This window comes from Melitaea cinxia, chromosome 6, assembly GCF_905220565.1.
Source record: "Melitaea cinxia chromosome 6, ilMelCinx1.1, whole genome shotgun sequence".
Lineage (NCBI taxonomy): Eukaryota > Metazoa > Arthropoda > Insecta > Lepidoptera > Nymphalidae > Melitaea > Melitaea cinxia.
In genome coordinates this window covers 519,654-534,437 of record NC_059399.1, presented here as the reverse complement: position 1 = coordinate 534,437, position 14,784 = coordinate 519,654, and the positions used below count along the sequence as shown (strand labels likewise).

The 14,784-nt window shown below is 33.2% G+C and overlaps 1 long non-coding RNA gene across 1 annotated transcript; it reads left to right on the top strand.

The window, feature by feature from the left end:
• The first annotated feature begins 1,583 nt into the window (after positions 1–1,583).
• On the top strand, positions 1,584–14,286 carry LOC123654575. Its single transcript, XR_006743251.1, has 3 exons — positions 1,584–1,596; positions 2,568–2,571; positions 14,132–14,286. It is a non-coding gene; the product is annotated as an uncharacterized LOC123654575 (long non-coding RNA).
• The last annotated feature ends 498 nt before the right edge of the window (positions 14,287–14,784 follow it).

Below are 14,784 nucleotides of genomic sequence, written 5' to 3'. Positions count from 1 at the left end.
TTGAGTACATTTACTACACACAGTACATTTAGCTCTGGCTCCCTTTTTTTCTTCTGGCACAGCATTACTGAATTCCTATTCAGCTTTGATAAAAAACGAATTGAGTGACAATTTAAGTTATTTTACGTATTCATCAAATTCTCACTTTTATTCGTGACAAAATATACGTAATTTAATCATAATAAAATCAGAAATCGACAACGAAAAATGAAAAACAAAAATACGAGTTCAATTCTCGAAACATTTTATGAATATTTGTATATAATAAAATCGTTTACATAATAGTTTCATAGTTCGCGCAAATTTTGCAAATATATGCAAATAAGGATGACGCGGATATTATTGTCAAACACACACGTACTGTGGGTAACGCGACCGCAGGTATGTGTGTGTGCGTAATTGTAAAATTCTCGTTTTGGCTTCCTAACGAGCCACTGTACGACCAGCGAAGTTAAATATTTCAACATTTTAATTAAGAAATCGTTATTATATTTAAAACGAATTTATATAAATATAAGGGTTTAAAGAGTGCGTTGGTGTCGCTATTACAGTACTATCTGTTTTATTGTTGGTCGCTGATTCGATCCCCGTATAGGACAAATATTTGTGAGCCAAAAAAATGTTTGTCATGATCTTGGCGACATAAAGAGCAATTCACATATTAAGTCTATTTTTCTTCATTCTGCATAAATGGATGAAGTGATTGGCAACATTTGAGTGGGTTTAACATTGAATAGCTACAAATACTTTCGCGTTTGTTTTCTTTAAATATATGTGCGGAAATAAATAATTTGTAAAAACAATTATCTTTGACAAGCTTCGTTAATCGTAATTATGTTAGAGATTGAACGAAATACTTTTTTTGTAATCAAGTTATTAAGTTCGTGTCGATCGTTCATGTGACACATTACTGTCGACAGGAAAATAAAACATTCTTATAATGTATGGTGAGTGGACGCTAGGCAATTAATAGAAGTGATTAATTGTTATAATTTAATAGCCGCATTTATATGTCATAAAGCCTGATAAACAGAATTTTTATTACCAAAATTTCGTCTTTAGATTTTTCAAAGCAAACTTTCGTCCTAAATGTAACAGCTCAAAACATATTGCGTAATTAAGAAACGCAATATTTTATTTGTCATCATCAGCCAATTTTTAAATTTCAGTAACAATAAAATACCATGTAAATCTTAACCTTCCATCCTTATAAATCCCTGAAGTTCCTTTTTATCTGACGTGTTTTATTCATACTCTACCTCGATACCAAATTTGAACTTCATAGATACAATAGTTTTCTTAAAATTTAACGACAATTCGTGAATGTATCATTTCTCTTGCACTTTTTATATCCATTTGTCGCATCGCTGTGAAATAGTAGATATCTAAATAACAAATATAATAAAGTAATCTTGACACAAGGCTTTGCATAACACATTTATAAATGACACATCTCGCTGCATTATATGCAAATATGTCACAGACATCTCCGGGGATCGGTTCTCTTCTCTCTGAGATTCAATTACGTACGTAATGTACAGACTGATTACCGACAGAGACATTTACCTTTATATATTTATTTATTAATTATATATTGTATTTAAAAAATTTAAAATTTGTAAGTATTTCTTGTTAGTCACTCTATTTCTTAAGTTCTTAAATAAGGTCTTCATTATTGTTAGTATAATTAATTTAATTGTAGACGTTATCGAATTTCCAATCAATTGTGAGAAAATTAATTTTTACTTTCCCATTGTTCACTGTTTGTAGAGCTAAATGGTTTTTAAGAGTTTCAAATAATTCAAATATTTAACCATCTAATAAAATAGATAATTGATTTTTTTTACAAATATTAGTGAAGACAGTAAGTTAACGTTAATTAATTGCATTTATTAAATAAAAGAAAAAAATAGAATATTGTCCAAAAATTAAAAAGTATACAATTGTGTTTTATTATTATTATTATTATTTTTAAAGTTTCATTTAAATTCATACCAGTAATATTGCTTAAAAATTTATGAGATGATATAAATTTTACAAAGAAGACACTTCAACAAATAATAGTTTATAATTTCATTACAAATAATTTAATTATAATTATTAATTTCAACAAATAACTACTTGTGAATTGCACATATGTATGAAATAGGTCCTTTATAGGTTATTACAGGCTGACCCGTATGAAATATATTTGAACTAAATTTTAATGATTGTTTAGTAAATAATTGTTAAAGCAAATACTACCTGCAGTTCATTACTCTACATCCTTCGATATCTCGACAGTACCAGCGCTGGTTCCGGTATCTAAAGTATACAAAACTTAATGAATTAAACTTCGACGTGAATTGAATTTTAAAATGTTTTATTATTAAATAATAGTAATATTAAATAAATAAACGACTCACACTCAACGGCCTTACTAGGGTTGACTCCTGTGTCGGGGGTCCGGAAACACAATACACAAGCACAAACACTCAGACCCCGGCAAATATTTGTATGGCCAATACAAATGTTTGCCATGAGCGGGGACCAAACCCACAACTGCCAGCGCAATAGCCATAAACCAGTACTGTGATCATTCTTATTCTTCTTATTACATCGTCGACAAATATTTTCACATAATCAATTTTATATTAATTGTAATTTAATTCTACTGATATCGCTTTCGCTCAGATTTTACTGTAGAAATATTGTCGTGTTCTAGGGTTTTAACTAAATGTAGTGTTTGTGTGATGGTAAATGGTTACCGTAGCCTATAAACGCTTCCGACGAGGCCTCCGTCCGCAGGTGACGAACGGGGGTGCGTAGGAGGCGCTACTTAATGCGCCTCCAGTAAGGCCCCTGTGCCCGTGTCGGGCCGGGATGGGAACCCGATCCTGCTAGACACAGCGAGGCCAGCCTGTCGCTGGAGGGATCCTGTTGCCTGCAGATCCATGACCTTCCAATTAAAGCGGCTGAAGGCTCCCGCAGATGTTTTGGTCGGTATTGCACCCCCAAGTACTGAAGCCGACATACGGTCTAGGAATACCTACTCGGGCATCCTAGATATCACCCGTAAATGGGATCACCTGAGATATCAAAAAAAGCCTATAAACGCTTGCAACATCAAAAGCATCTCAAACAACCAGCAATCGACATTGTCGACTCAACCTCAATACTCCCCAGGTGTTAGAACACCTCTTGTAATGATTTACTGGAAGCTCTGGCCACCTTACTTACCACTGGACTACAACACTAATTGAGAATAGTATTATTTTGCTGGAAACTTCTGGAAGGTGGACACACTTCCCTTATCGATAAAGATACTTTGTAGTAGTTCCTCAACCTCCATAAATTCGATAGTTTAGGATTTTTCTTTATTTTAATTGATAATATACAAGTCTAGAAGCAGATATTGGACTACACGAACTTCTTGAACTTTCTGCCTTAAAGCTATCAATAAAGTGGAAGCGTGTTTACAATAGATAAATAAACAAACGCAACAAGCCCAAAGGACGTCCATATACCTTATTCAATAAGGATTCGTACATTTTTACATACATAAAGTGCAAGCACATAAATGCAACGCTATAAAACTCTGAAGGACTTTAGAATCACTTGAAATTCTGAAAAGAAAATCGTCAAAGCTCTATATTGCCTCGTCCGATTACGGCCATTGAAATCGCGGATCATCGTTTTCATATATTTTATTTTAAGAGGAATGTAAAAACAAATTTCTCATTCTCACTTGATAGTAATCCACAAATATTTTTTTTATTTTTTTATATACATACACATAAAGCATTATATAGGTACATTACAATCAGACTAAAAAATGAAATCGAACTTAGAGTAGAAAACAAGGTCAAAGCTATCTTCACTAACGAGCCAGTCAGACAAAGTAGATTGTAATCATTACTGTTTTATTTTAGTTTTACAGAATATCTGTATCATTGGTCACATTTTTTAAAAATATCAGTCGCCTTCCACGCTATTACGTTATAGCCACATTTATAAAATTAGGCGGTGAATACTTAAAATATGCCATTGTTTCTCTTAACAAACAGAAGCTTTCTTCAATATAAACTGACTCAAGTATAACTAGAATAATTTCATAAGCCATTCATTTTATCACACAATTAACATTACTATCATTTGTAGATTGTTTACGATACTGCACTTTCTTATTATGTTTTTTAATATCAATTTTCGCTATCATCGTTTGACTGGAAGCGATCACTTTTAGAGTTAAGTCCACTGTTGCTAACTACAAATAAATAAAATTTAAGTGTCTGTTTGTAATATTAAAATAACCAATTTTTACTAAATGCCTACGGATGTATACACGGTACATATACCAAAAGAACATTTTTTACAATTTTTGTCTGTCTGTCCGTCTGTTTGTCTGTCTGTTTGTTCCGGCTAATCTCTGAGACGGCTGGACCGATGTTCACTGGCAGATAGCTAATGTAATAAGGAGTAACTTAGACTACTTTTATTTTAGATTTTTTTTTATTTTATAAATCTGCAAACTGAACAATAACTATTTTGTTCAATTCCACGCGGACGAAGTCGCGGGCACAGCAAGTAATAAAATATATATAAAATATATACTTTATAGCACTTAACAACAGAATATACAGAAAATTACATTTATAGTTGATGGCAAAGGTGGACTTATCCCTAGAAGAGATCTCTTCCAGTCAACCAATGGCCATGAGAGAGAGTGTCATATAGCGGGGAACACAGTGCAAGAAATAACAATGTAGAGAAAATAGTTGAATAACTGTAATGTATTACAAACTTATAAGTATAAATACATACACACATACATACATACACACATAAATACATACAAATATATAACATAATATGTATTTAAATTGAAATAATGACACATTAGCCAATCAGTTGTCGAGAGTACAATCCGCCGATACAGTATCCACACACGGCACGCTAGAGCGATGTATGAGCAAGAAATGTTTTATTCATTACGAACCCACTGTTTGCGCCTAAACGGAGAGAGTAAGTACAAAATTAAATTTGGCATGCAAACACCATTCCCAAGTTTATTTGCGACATTGAGATGGCCCTTAGCGTGTAGGTTTCACCATAACATTTTAATTAAGATATATAATGATGCGTTTATCTATAAGGCAAACATCAAAAATAAATGACACACATACATAAATGTATATAGCGTCGTAAATGAATTGAAATAATTTTAATAGTATTATGTATGTAATGGTGATAAGTTTATGTTTACGAATCAGATAAATCCGTGTAGCAAAAACCAAGTTGTGGACACTTTAGGCAGAACAGAATATAAGTAATAAGTTAGTACAAGGCAGCGTATGATTAGACATCGATGATAATAAGAGAGGTCATATATACACACATACAGACATTTCTCGAGGTGTGTCATTTTTTGAATTTTACTTCTACTAAAAAATGTCTAGAATTCCCTAATATGTGGGTAACACAAAAATAAAATCGTACGAATAAAAAATAGCAGTGTCGTCTCCTGTCAAAGATTTTTATTGTGATATGAAATTTTGAATAGTTACGGGTTTCTGTAAAGAATTCACTATAGACGGCGCCACGGTCGCGTAGAATCGAATATAAAATCATCATATCAAAAATTTCGATCTAACGGGTACATCGTTCCATAGCTTAATTGGCTAAAGCACCGACACGGTCAGTCGGAGATGCAGGTTCGATCACCGCTGGAACGGTCGATTTTTGATGTGATATTATTATTTTTTTTTAATTTTACTGTTTTCAGTATGTGTATTTTCGATAAGCGTTTACCGTAGACTGCAACTTCAGAAGAAGAACCAGAAGTTCTTCTCTTCGACGCCTTCGACTTTACCCTACCTTTACCAGATGTTCTAAGTTAAGTAAGGTGCTGTTACCACAGAAACACAACGGTACTTGAAAGCAGTATTATTCTTCGTCAATCTTTCAGCTTCGATTCAGCTTCGATTTTCTGAAAGTTTGTGGTACTTCCCCAGACAGCTTTTCCAGAATTGAGCAGGATATATCTTACTGTTTCTTACCTCAATCATTTATTCAGAAATTTATTAAATACATTAAGATGAATTATGACTTCAAGCAGAAGTTATACAATTAACTAAATATCAGACACAAATCCCTGAGGTCACCAACCCGCCAGCGTGATGACTATGGGCAAATCTCGTGATTTCACGCCGTTTTTCGAACGAACTTGTGGAGGCCTATGTCCAGCAGTGGACTGTATTAAGCTGAAGTGGGTGTGTGTGAGTATACAGACACAAATACACTTTTAAAAATCAATGAATATAACTTAATAATGCATAGACATCTACCTATGGTAACAAATTAATTTTAGGTCTGGTTCAGATTCTTATGCATCTCAATAAGTAAACAGGTCAATTTTTTTAGCCATATTGATCGACTTGTTTGAATGATTGGGTTTTATAGAAAGTTAAATTAATGATGATGACGGCGCATTGGCGCAGTGGTTACAGCACTATTGCGCTAGTGGTAGCGGGTTTATGACATGACAAACAAGTGTATTGTCTTGTAGATGTTTGCCGTAGGCTATTCGTTTGTGCTTGCGTATTGTGCTTGATTCTGGACCCCCGACACACGAGAAAATCCTAATGGGAACTGTTGAGTGAGAAGCGTTTATTTGTTACTTTTTTCACTTTCCCTCTCAAACGTCACATGACGTATATAAATAAAAACGTTTAAGGGTAAATTGAGACGTTTTAATAGGCTAAACTAGACCTATAACTAATAAGGCCAAACATTCAAACCAGAAAAATATATTTGTACAAATACAAATGTCCAGCTTCCCGAGCGGGAATTGAACGCGCAAAACCGTCGGTGTTGTAGGCGAGAGTATAGAATAAATCTAAGAATCTAAATCTAGAAATAAATAGTAAATAAAACGCATTTTGATAAGATCAGCATGTACATTAAATTAGCGAGCTCCGAGGGCGCGGAACATTTGCACATGAAGCTTGACAAAGTTGACGTTTTTTCTTAAACAACCCTAGCCCCCAAACCGTCCGTGAATTAGATGACGCAACACTACACCAGAGCGCTTGTTATGTAAATGTGTAAATATTTTTATTAAAATGTATAATTTAGACCATAACATGTGCTACGTAGCGAAGCTCACATCTAATTGCCGTATATTTTGTCGTAGCACTCGTAGCACAGATGTAGCGTAATGCTACGTAACCACGTAGCGAATGTGTTCATTTCGAAAATTTCGCATTTTGTGGCATTTACATTTTGAATAAAGAACTTCATTTATTTAAATATTTTGTTTTATTATATTAAGCAAGAGTGGTTTGGTCCGTTCTTTTAATTCTTAAAATACATTATTTTTAGTATTGTTGATAGAATAAATTTATTTTTAATCAAATCACAGCTATACTTTATTGGAATATTCTAAATATCTCAGATAATTTTGATCAATAATGAAGTTCCACATTACCGTAAATTCAACTGAATATAGCATCTTTTATGCATAAACCTAGTATAAATTGTCGACATTCAATAAACGAAACAATGTTCGAAGTATTATGCTTAGACATAACGGAACTTAAATGATTATAAGATAAATAATTTATTGAAATGGGTGATAAAATCGTACCTAATTTGAAATAAAAAAAATAATTACATAATCATATAATCTTACAAATATCCTACAAACGACGATTACAACAATTCAGATTTAAATCGATGAATCGTACGAATCGATGAATAGCATCGATTAAGGCTGATCGGCTATATCTATTTGAGACCACGCACGACCGATAGCCAGAATTCCGACTACGGCGATCAAATTTGATGTTTTCTCGGACAACAGCCGGTCATGAATCATTTATAAATGCAAATGTATCACTCTGCGATTATACACGTTCGGCTATCTTTGACGTATTGAGCCGGGGCCGGCGCTACACGATTTATTTAAATTCGTGACGTGTACTATGTGTTTGTTTGCTCGGTTATTTCGAGGTATGATCGGGAAAAGGATTGAATTTTAATCACGTTTTTTTTTTATTTGGTTTTTGTAACGGTCTTTCATTGTTTTGTTCTATTGTGGAAATACGAATCGGTATACAATGTATTTAGAGATTTTCATTATTTGTTTTTTATTATTGATTTTTACGTACCAATAAATATCTGTTCACATTCCTGCAAGATTCCACTGCTGGGCACCTACATGTAGCCGAAGGATTGGAGCATAATCCACCACGCTGTTCCACTGCGAGTTGGCGGATATGTTCCTTAGTATGAATAACGATCGCTATCAGATATTTATAATAACAACCGATACCGTCGGCACAAGGTGCTCTCCGAGGCATGATGGGGACACCCACAAGAACAGATATCCATACTGGAAAAAAATATTTCTAGAAATACAAATATCCATCTCGGGCGATAATCGAACCCGCAAACCATCGGTATTTTAGGCGGCTACTCATACCACTACACCAAAGCGGCTGTCAAATATCTACACAGTGAACTTTAACTCTTGCCTACAGCTACAACTATTATTATCCTCCAACTTTATCCATCCATCTTGACCACAAAAAAGGCGGAAAATCATGATATTATCGTAACGTAAACATATTTTCCAGTGAACAGCGAGCGTTAAACGAAATACAATAATTAACATCGGTTCACAAACTCACTGCTTACAAACTTCGAGAATATGTTACTACGGTTTGAGAATCTGTGTTTATGTTAATGACGCGAAGTTAAGCGAGTACATTGTAAATTCAACTTCCATTTAAAACACCGCGCTGATACATAAAGAACTTCGTGAAGCACATTGACTTAGCTTCGAATTGCTCGGAATTTGATTGAAACATTATTTAGATAGTAATGATACCATTTTTCGTACACTGAATTAAATAATATAGAACAGTAATATTGCAAAGTATCATCATCATCATCATCATCATCATTCCAGCCTATTGCAGTCCACTGCTGGACATAGGCCTGCACAAGCTCGCGCCAAAAATGCGTGAACTCATGTGTGTTGCCCATAGTCACCACGCTGGGCAGGCGGGTTGGTGACCGCAGGGCTGGCTTTGTCGCACCTAAGACGCTGCTGCCCATCTTCGGCCTGTGTGTTTCGAAGCCAGCAGTTAGATGGTTATCCCGCCATCGGTCGGCTTCATAAAACTCAAAAAGCGATATTTTATTTATATAACTAGCTCGGCAAACAAGCGTATGACTCACCTGATAGTAAGCGATTACCGTATGTTATAGACGTCTGCAACACCAGACACATCGCAAACGTACTGCCGATACTATCCCCTATTCCCCCAGGAGCTCTGGTCACCTCAATCACCAACAGGAACACAATACTGCCTGAAAACAGTATTATTTAGCTGTGATCTTCTGTAAGGTCAAGGTTCTACCCCAGTCGGGCTGCGCCATATTTTAAGCGTGTAGTTTCCTTCTGTGCTCTACCTTAGGATATCTTATAGACAAACTTAATCAAAATCAAAATCAAAAACAACTTTATTCAAATAAGCTTCAAAGGCACTTTCGAAACTTTTTAGCCCCGTTATCATTATTATCTGTGGTTTTGTTATTTTGTAGTTTTTGACACATGATGTGTATACGTAACGTATGTAATATAATCTTGTTTACGTTAATATTCTCTGTAGTAAGCAAAATCAGAGAGAGGAAGAATATTGAAACTAGCCATTAGTTGGCACGTTGTTTGCGTTTTCAATTTTTTTTTTATACGATTAGGTAGGAGAAACAAGACTAGAGAAGTACCTCAACCTTACAGAATCTTAATAATACCAGACTCCAGAAACGTTGTTCTTCTATGGCGAGTAAGGCAACCGAAGCTCCAGCATCAGACCAAGTTAGAGAATCGATCGAATTAATCAGGTTTTAAGTAAAATATTTGCAGCTATAAGTACCTCAATTTCATAATGTCCTACAACTTAACATTGTTGATATATTAAATAAATAAAATAAAAATTATAATTATTAATATTAAATATTTTTCAAAACAATTGACAACATAAATAAACACTTCTATATGAAAAGTCCTCAGACATCCCGACAATTATTCCCGTAGGTATCGCTTCTTTGGAAACATCGTTCTAACTTATATTGAAAAACTTGGAACAATCCATACAATTTCAGCGAGTAATTGTTCGAAAAATACGCGAAAAAATATATCCAACACGCGCGAAATTATCAACTTTGTCTTTAGAATTAATGAGTACTTATTTACATAGGAAAGTTTATATATATTTGTCTCGTAGCTTTCATTTACATAATAATACACACTGAGTCATTTCGTGAAAACTGTTGTGTGCTGGGTATAACCCTCTTTCCCACATAGAAAAGAAACCTATGCCCAGTAGTGGGACGTAGAGACAAGAAAGACAGACAGACGAAAAGACGAAAAAACTGCAATTTACATTTTATTATAAAGATTCAAAAAACAATGCTATATATTTTTATTGGATACAATTAATATTTTTATTCCATACTCATTTCAATAATTTATTAAATCACATATAAAAATAGCGTTTCGAATAATTTCTTATCGCATCTCATACTCATGAATGTTAAATAAGGTTTTGTAAATTTGACCTACTTGGCACATATCTGGTTCCGATTGGGCGTTCCGGGTTTGATTTCCGCTTTGCCAACTTCGTTTTGATTACGCTCTAACTATTTACGCTGTAACAATTATTTCAGTTAAGTCAATTATTGTTTTAATACATTTATTTTAGATACTGTCTTAAGTAGAGCAAGAATTGATACACATGCATGTGTTAAGAAAAAGAAAGTAAAATATAAATAAAAAAACAATTTATAATATATTCATACTTTATTAATCTAAGAATTATTATTTGATCAGTGAAATTAAATACTTTTATCTTTAAGAAGCGTATAATGAATTAAATATCTTGTAAGAATTTATTCTTAATATTATTACTAAAGTACTTATTCATCATAATTATTTATATAACATAACAATAATACTTATCTTTATCCCGAGAGCTCCGCACCAGTCGACGTCTCAAACGAGAATCCCCAATCGAGTCCGAACACTCGTTTTATAGACGACGACAAAAAAGTATAGTCCTACCCACATGATATGTTATCAAATATTACATTTCTTTATTTACACTTTAGTATACACCAAACAAGAAATAAAATAAACAAGCAACGTTAACAATAATAATGTGAAACAACTCTATAGACATACATACATTCCTATATAGATAGATACATTATAAATTAACTATTTCATTACTTAATATAAAATAATCTGACACATGCATGCATCCTAAGTATATGAATAAAATACGTACACCAATATTTTACCTATTCCATTGATGTTTTAATGACGGTTCATACATTCTTAGAATCTTTTCACAAGCCCTTCCGCCGTCCCTGGTGATAATTGGTTGTATGAAATCAATATAAAGTGACAATGCCACCTTTTGTGCTTTTTTAAATATTTCTTTTGCAAAAAAATTAATAAGGACAACCTTGAAAGGAAAATAAACAACAATACAATATGTAATATTTTATTTTTATACAGAGAGACCAGACGACATCATATAGGAATGATTTAAAAAGAGGTACAATTCTAAGACATTCACAGTCAGACGAACATGGCGACATGATGATAGTACTTTTTTTGTAGATCTAGAATAATATATGTGTTTTTCATAAGTATAAAAATGTTATATAAAGAAGCTTTGTGTACAATTTCTTGCAATTATGTATTATAACTATATTAATCGTTGCATTCAACTGTATTGATTCCCAAGTGTTCTCTGTTCTATAATCTGGATGCGCCGCTCTGACTAACTCAAAGTCTAGAACTAATTGCATAGTTTCCACTCGCATTGGTTTTGTTGCTAAATTGTTATTAGTCTGATGGATTCAAGAAGATCTTGCTAAGATATTTTGAGATACTGATTTATAATTAATAGTCTAAAGAAAATTTGTTTCGTCTATACTACTAAAGAGGAAAGATTTGATTGTTTGTTTGCAATGAATAGGCCCCGAAACTACTGAACAGATTTGAAAAAATTCTTCCACTAGTGGGGAGCTGCACTATCCGGGTGACATAGGCTACATTATATTTTCAAAAAAAAGTTGTTAATTTTTTTTATTTTTTCTTAAACACCCGTGAGAAGCCGGGGCGGGGTACTAGTTAAACATAATTTAATGAGAGATCGTAATAAATACTAAGCCAAGAGTGAGTTTCTTTTTTATTTATTTTTTGTTTCACGCCATCTATAGTAAACGAAACCAGAGATATGTGGGAAACTCAAAATTTATTTATGTACACTATATTTACATGTATTACACATACATTACACACATATTACACATATTATCTATTAGTATTTAATTTGTAAAATATTATATATATTTATTTAGCAAGCATATCCGCATGATAACCGTAGTATATAGCGGGTTTGACATTAGCTCTTACTGTCACGATTTTTATACCGACCATTTATTTTATCACTATATAGGAACAATCGAGAAAGATATTTACCGCGCATGATCGAGAATTAGACAGTTATTACGCAGGCATCTCTAAAATAATCTTTCACTTAAATTTGAATAACGATATAACATAATTATCTTAAATAACGTATAGGCAAGGGTAGATTATTGAAAACGGCCTCAAGTATCTATAATTTGAAAAATTATACAATAGTTAGAAATTATGTATGTATATTTTTAGTACATTGAAATACACATATTTGTTAACCTACTTATAAAAAAAGTCGCCTGGAGTCCCTTCAGATATACTGCTATCGAGGCACAAAAAAGGCTTACTAGTCTAAGAAAAAGATTAATACCATATCAAATGTTAAATAAAAAAAGCAAATAACGCCATCTATCGGATTCCTACTGGGTTGGGAATTCTGATAGATTATTAGAAACGTAAATTACGAGAAACGTAACGGTGTCATTCGTTCACTAGATTTTACGCCCCATATTTTTTTCATATTGGGGGGCCTTAAAGCGATTCTTAAGGAGGTTTTCTCAAGGGCCTGTTTCACCAGCTGTGGAAAACTCTAATTGACGGATGACGATATCCAACAAATAAAAGTTTTTGGTGTATTATTCTTTTTGACCATAAAATTTCACTGTATTTATGAGATATTTCTATTCGCTAATATTTATCTAATACTTGTACTTTATCGGTCTTATTCATAAAAAGTTATGGAACACCTAAAGTGTTCTATAAGCTCGCTATAAGAACATTGGCAACAAATTGTATTCATAACAGCATTATAACGCTAAACAGTTCTATAAATCTATCACAAAGTTATAGAGGGCAGAAACCTACTATAACAGTACTATAAGATGCAAGATGGCCGAACTCACAACAGCTGATTAATAAGAAACTGGCGTTTGACACACAAATTGTTTGTCAATGTTATTTTGTAAAGTTGTTTGTTGTAATAAATTAACAAAATAATAACTTTAAAAATTGCATTATTAAAAATGCAAGCTTTACACAGCTTAGATGTATTGAAACTATTGAACTTGAAAATAGCACGCGTCGAAGAAAAGTGTACAAAAGCAGGAAAATCTACTGCGACTTATATAATTAACTTAGTACGTGATGATCTCAACTTAGATAGAGATTCTGGTACATCACCTGAAATCCAAGTTTTAACGGCAATAAGATGTTGGGGTCGTCGAGAGGTAAGTTTTTACAATCTGAACAATATATTATGTTACTAAATCATAAACGAAATTATTGTAGGTACGACATGTATCCTTGTGTAAATCCTATATTGCCATTACAGGTTCAAGAAGACACTGGAGACCACCATGGATTGTCGCAAGCAACCACCAGTCGGATTTGTACCCGAGTTGCACGTGCACTTGCACGACACTCAGCTTCAAGACAAATTGCACGACGACCGTTGGTTTGAAACCACTTGACATTCCGTAAATAAAATATGCCAAAATATGCTTATAAGCTAATATTGACTATGATCAGACGTATTTGGTCACTCGATACATGATCGATACACGTTATCTGTGGTCGATTCAGTAAGTTCGTCAAGTTTTTTTTGCGAACTCCACAGTAATGGCAACATTTTTGCTTATAGACGCTTATTAGTTAACCCTAGATCACTAACCTTATTTTACAACGCTTATTACTAACCTTCGTCGTTGCGACTACGCCGTATAAAAGGGAGGCTTCTAAGGGTTTATGGAATAAAATATTCATACCTGTTTTACTTATTTATTACAATAATCATTTGAGAACATGTTTATAAGTTTTTTATTTACTAAAATTACATTATAATTACTTTGACACTATTTTAACTGAGACCGGATTTTTTACGCATTTGTAAATTTTTGTTTTTTTAAATGCTTAAATTTTATTAACTAAAAAAACAAAGACTTAAAAATATCTTAAAATATCAAAATTAAGTAGTAAAATCAACAAAATAAAGAAAAATTATAGAAAAAAACTAATAATTAATACATTTGTGACAAATGTTAAGTTTGTGTTCGCCACGCAAGGATTTATTGCACTTGGTGCAATAACTCTTCGTCATTCTTCGCCTTGTGGAGGGGCAAATTGCACAAATTTTTCTTTTTTCGGCGATAGGAAGACTAACTGAATCTTTTCTTTGGTCAGTCTCGTATGTAGAAATAGAACTACTGGTTCCTGGCATGGGTTACAATTAAATCAATCATACTATCAGTTACAAAAAATAAAAAGCAAGAAAGCGGATCTACTTAGTTCGTTTTTACAATTACACA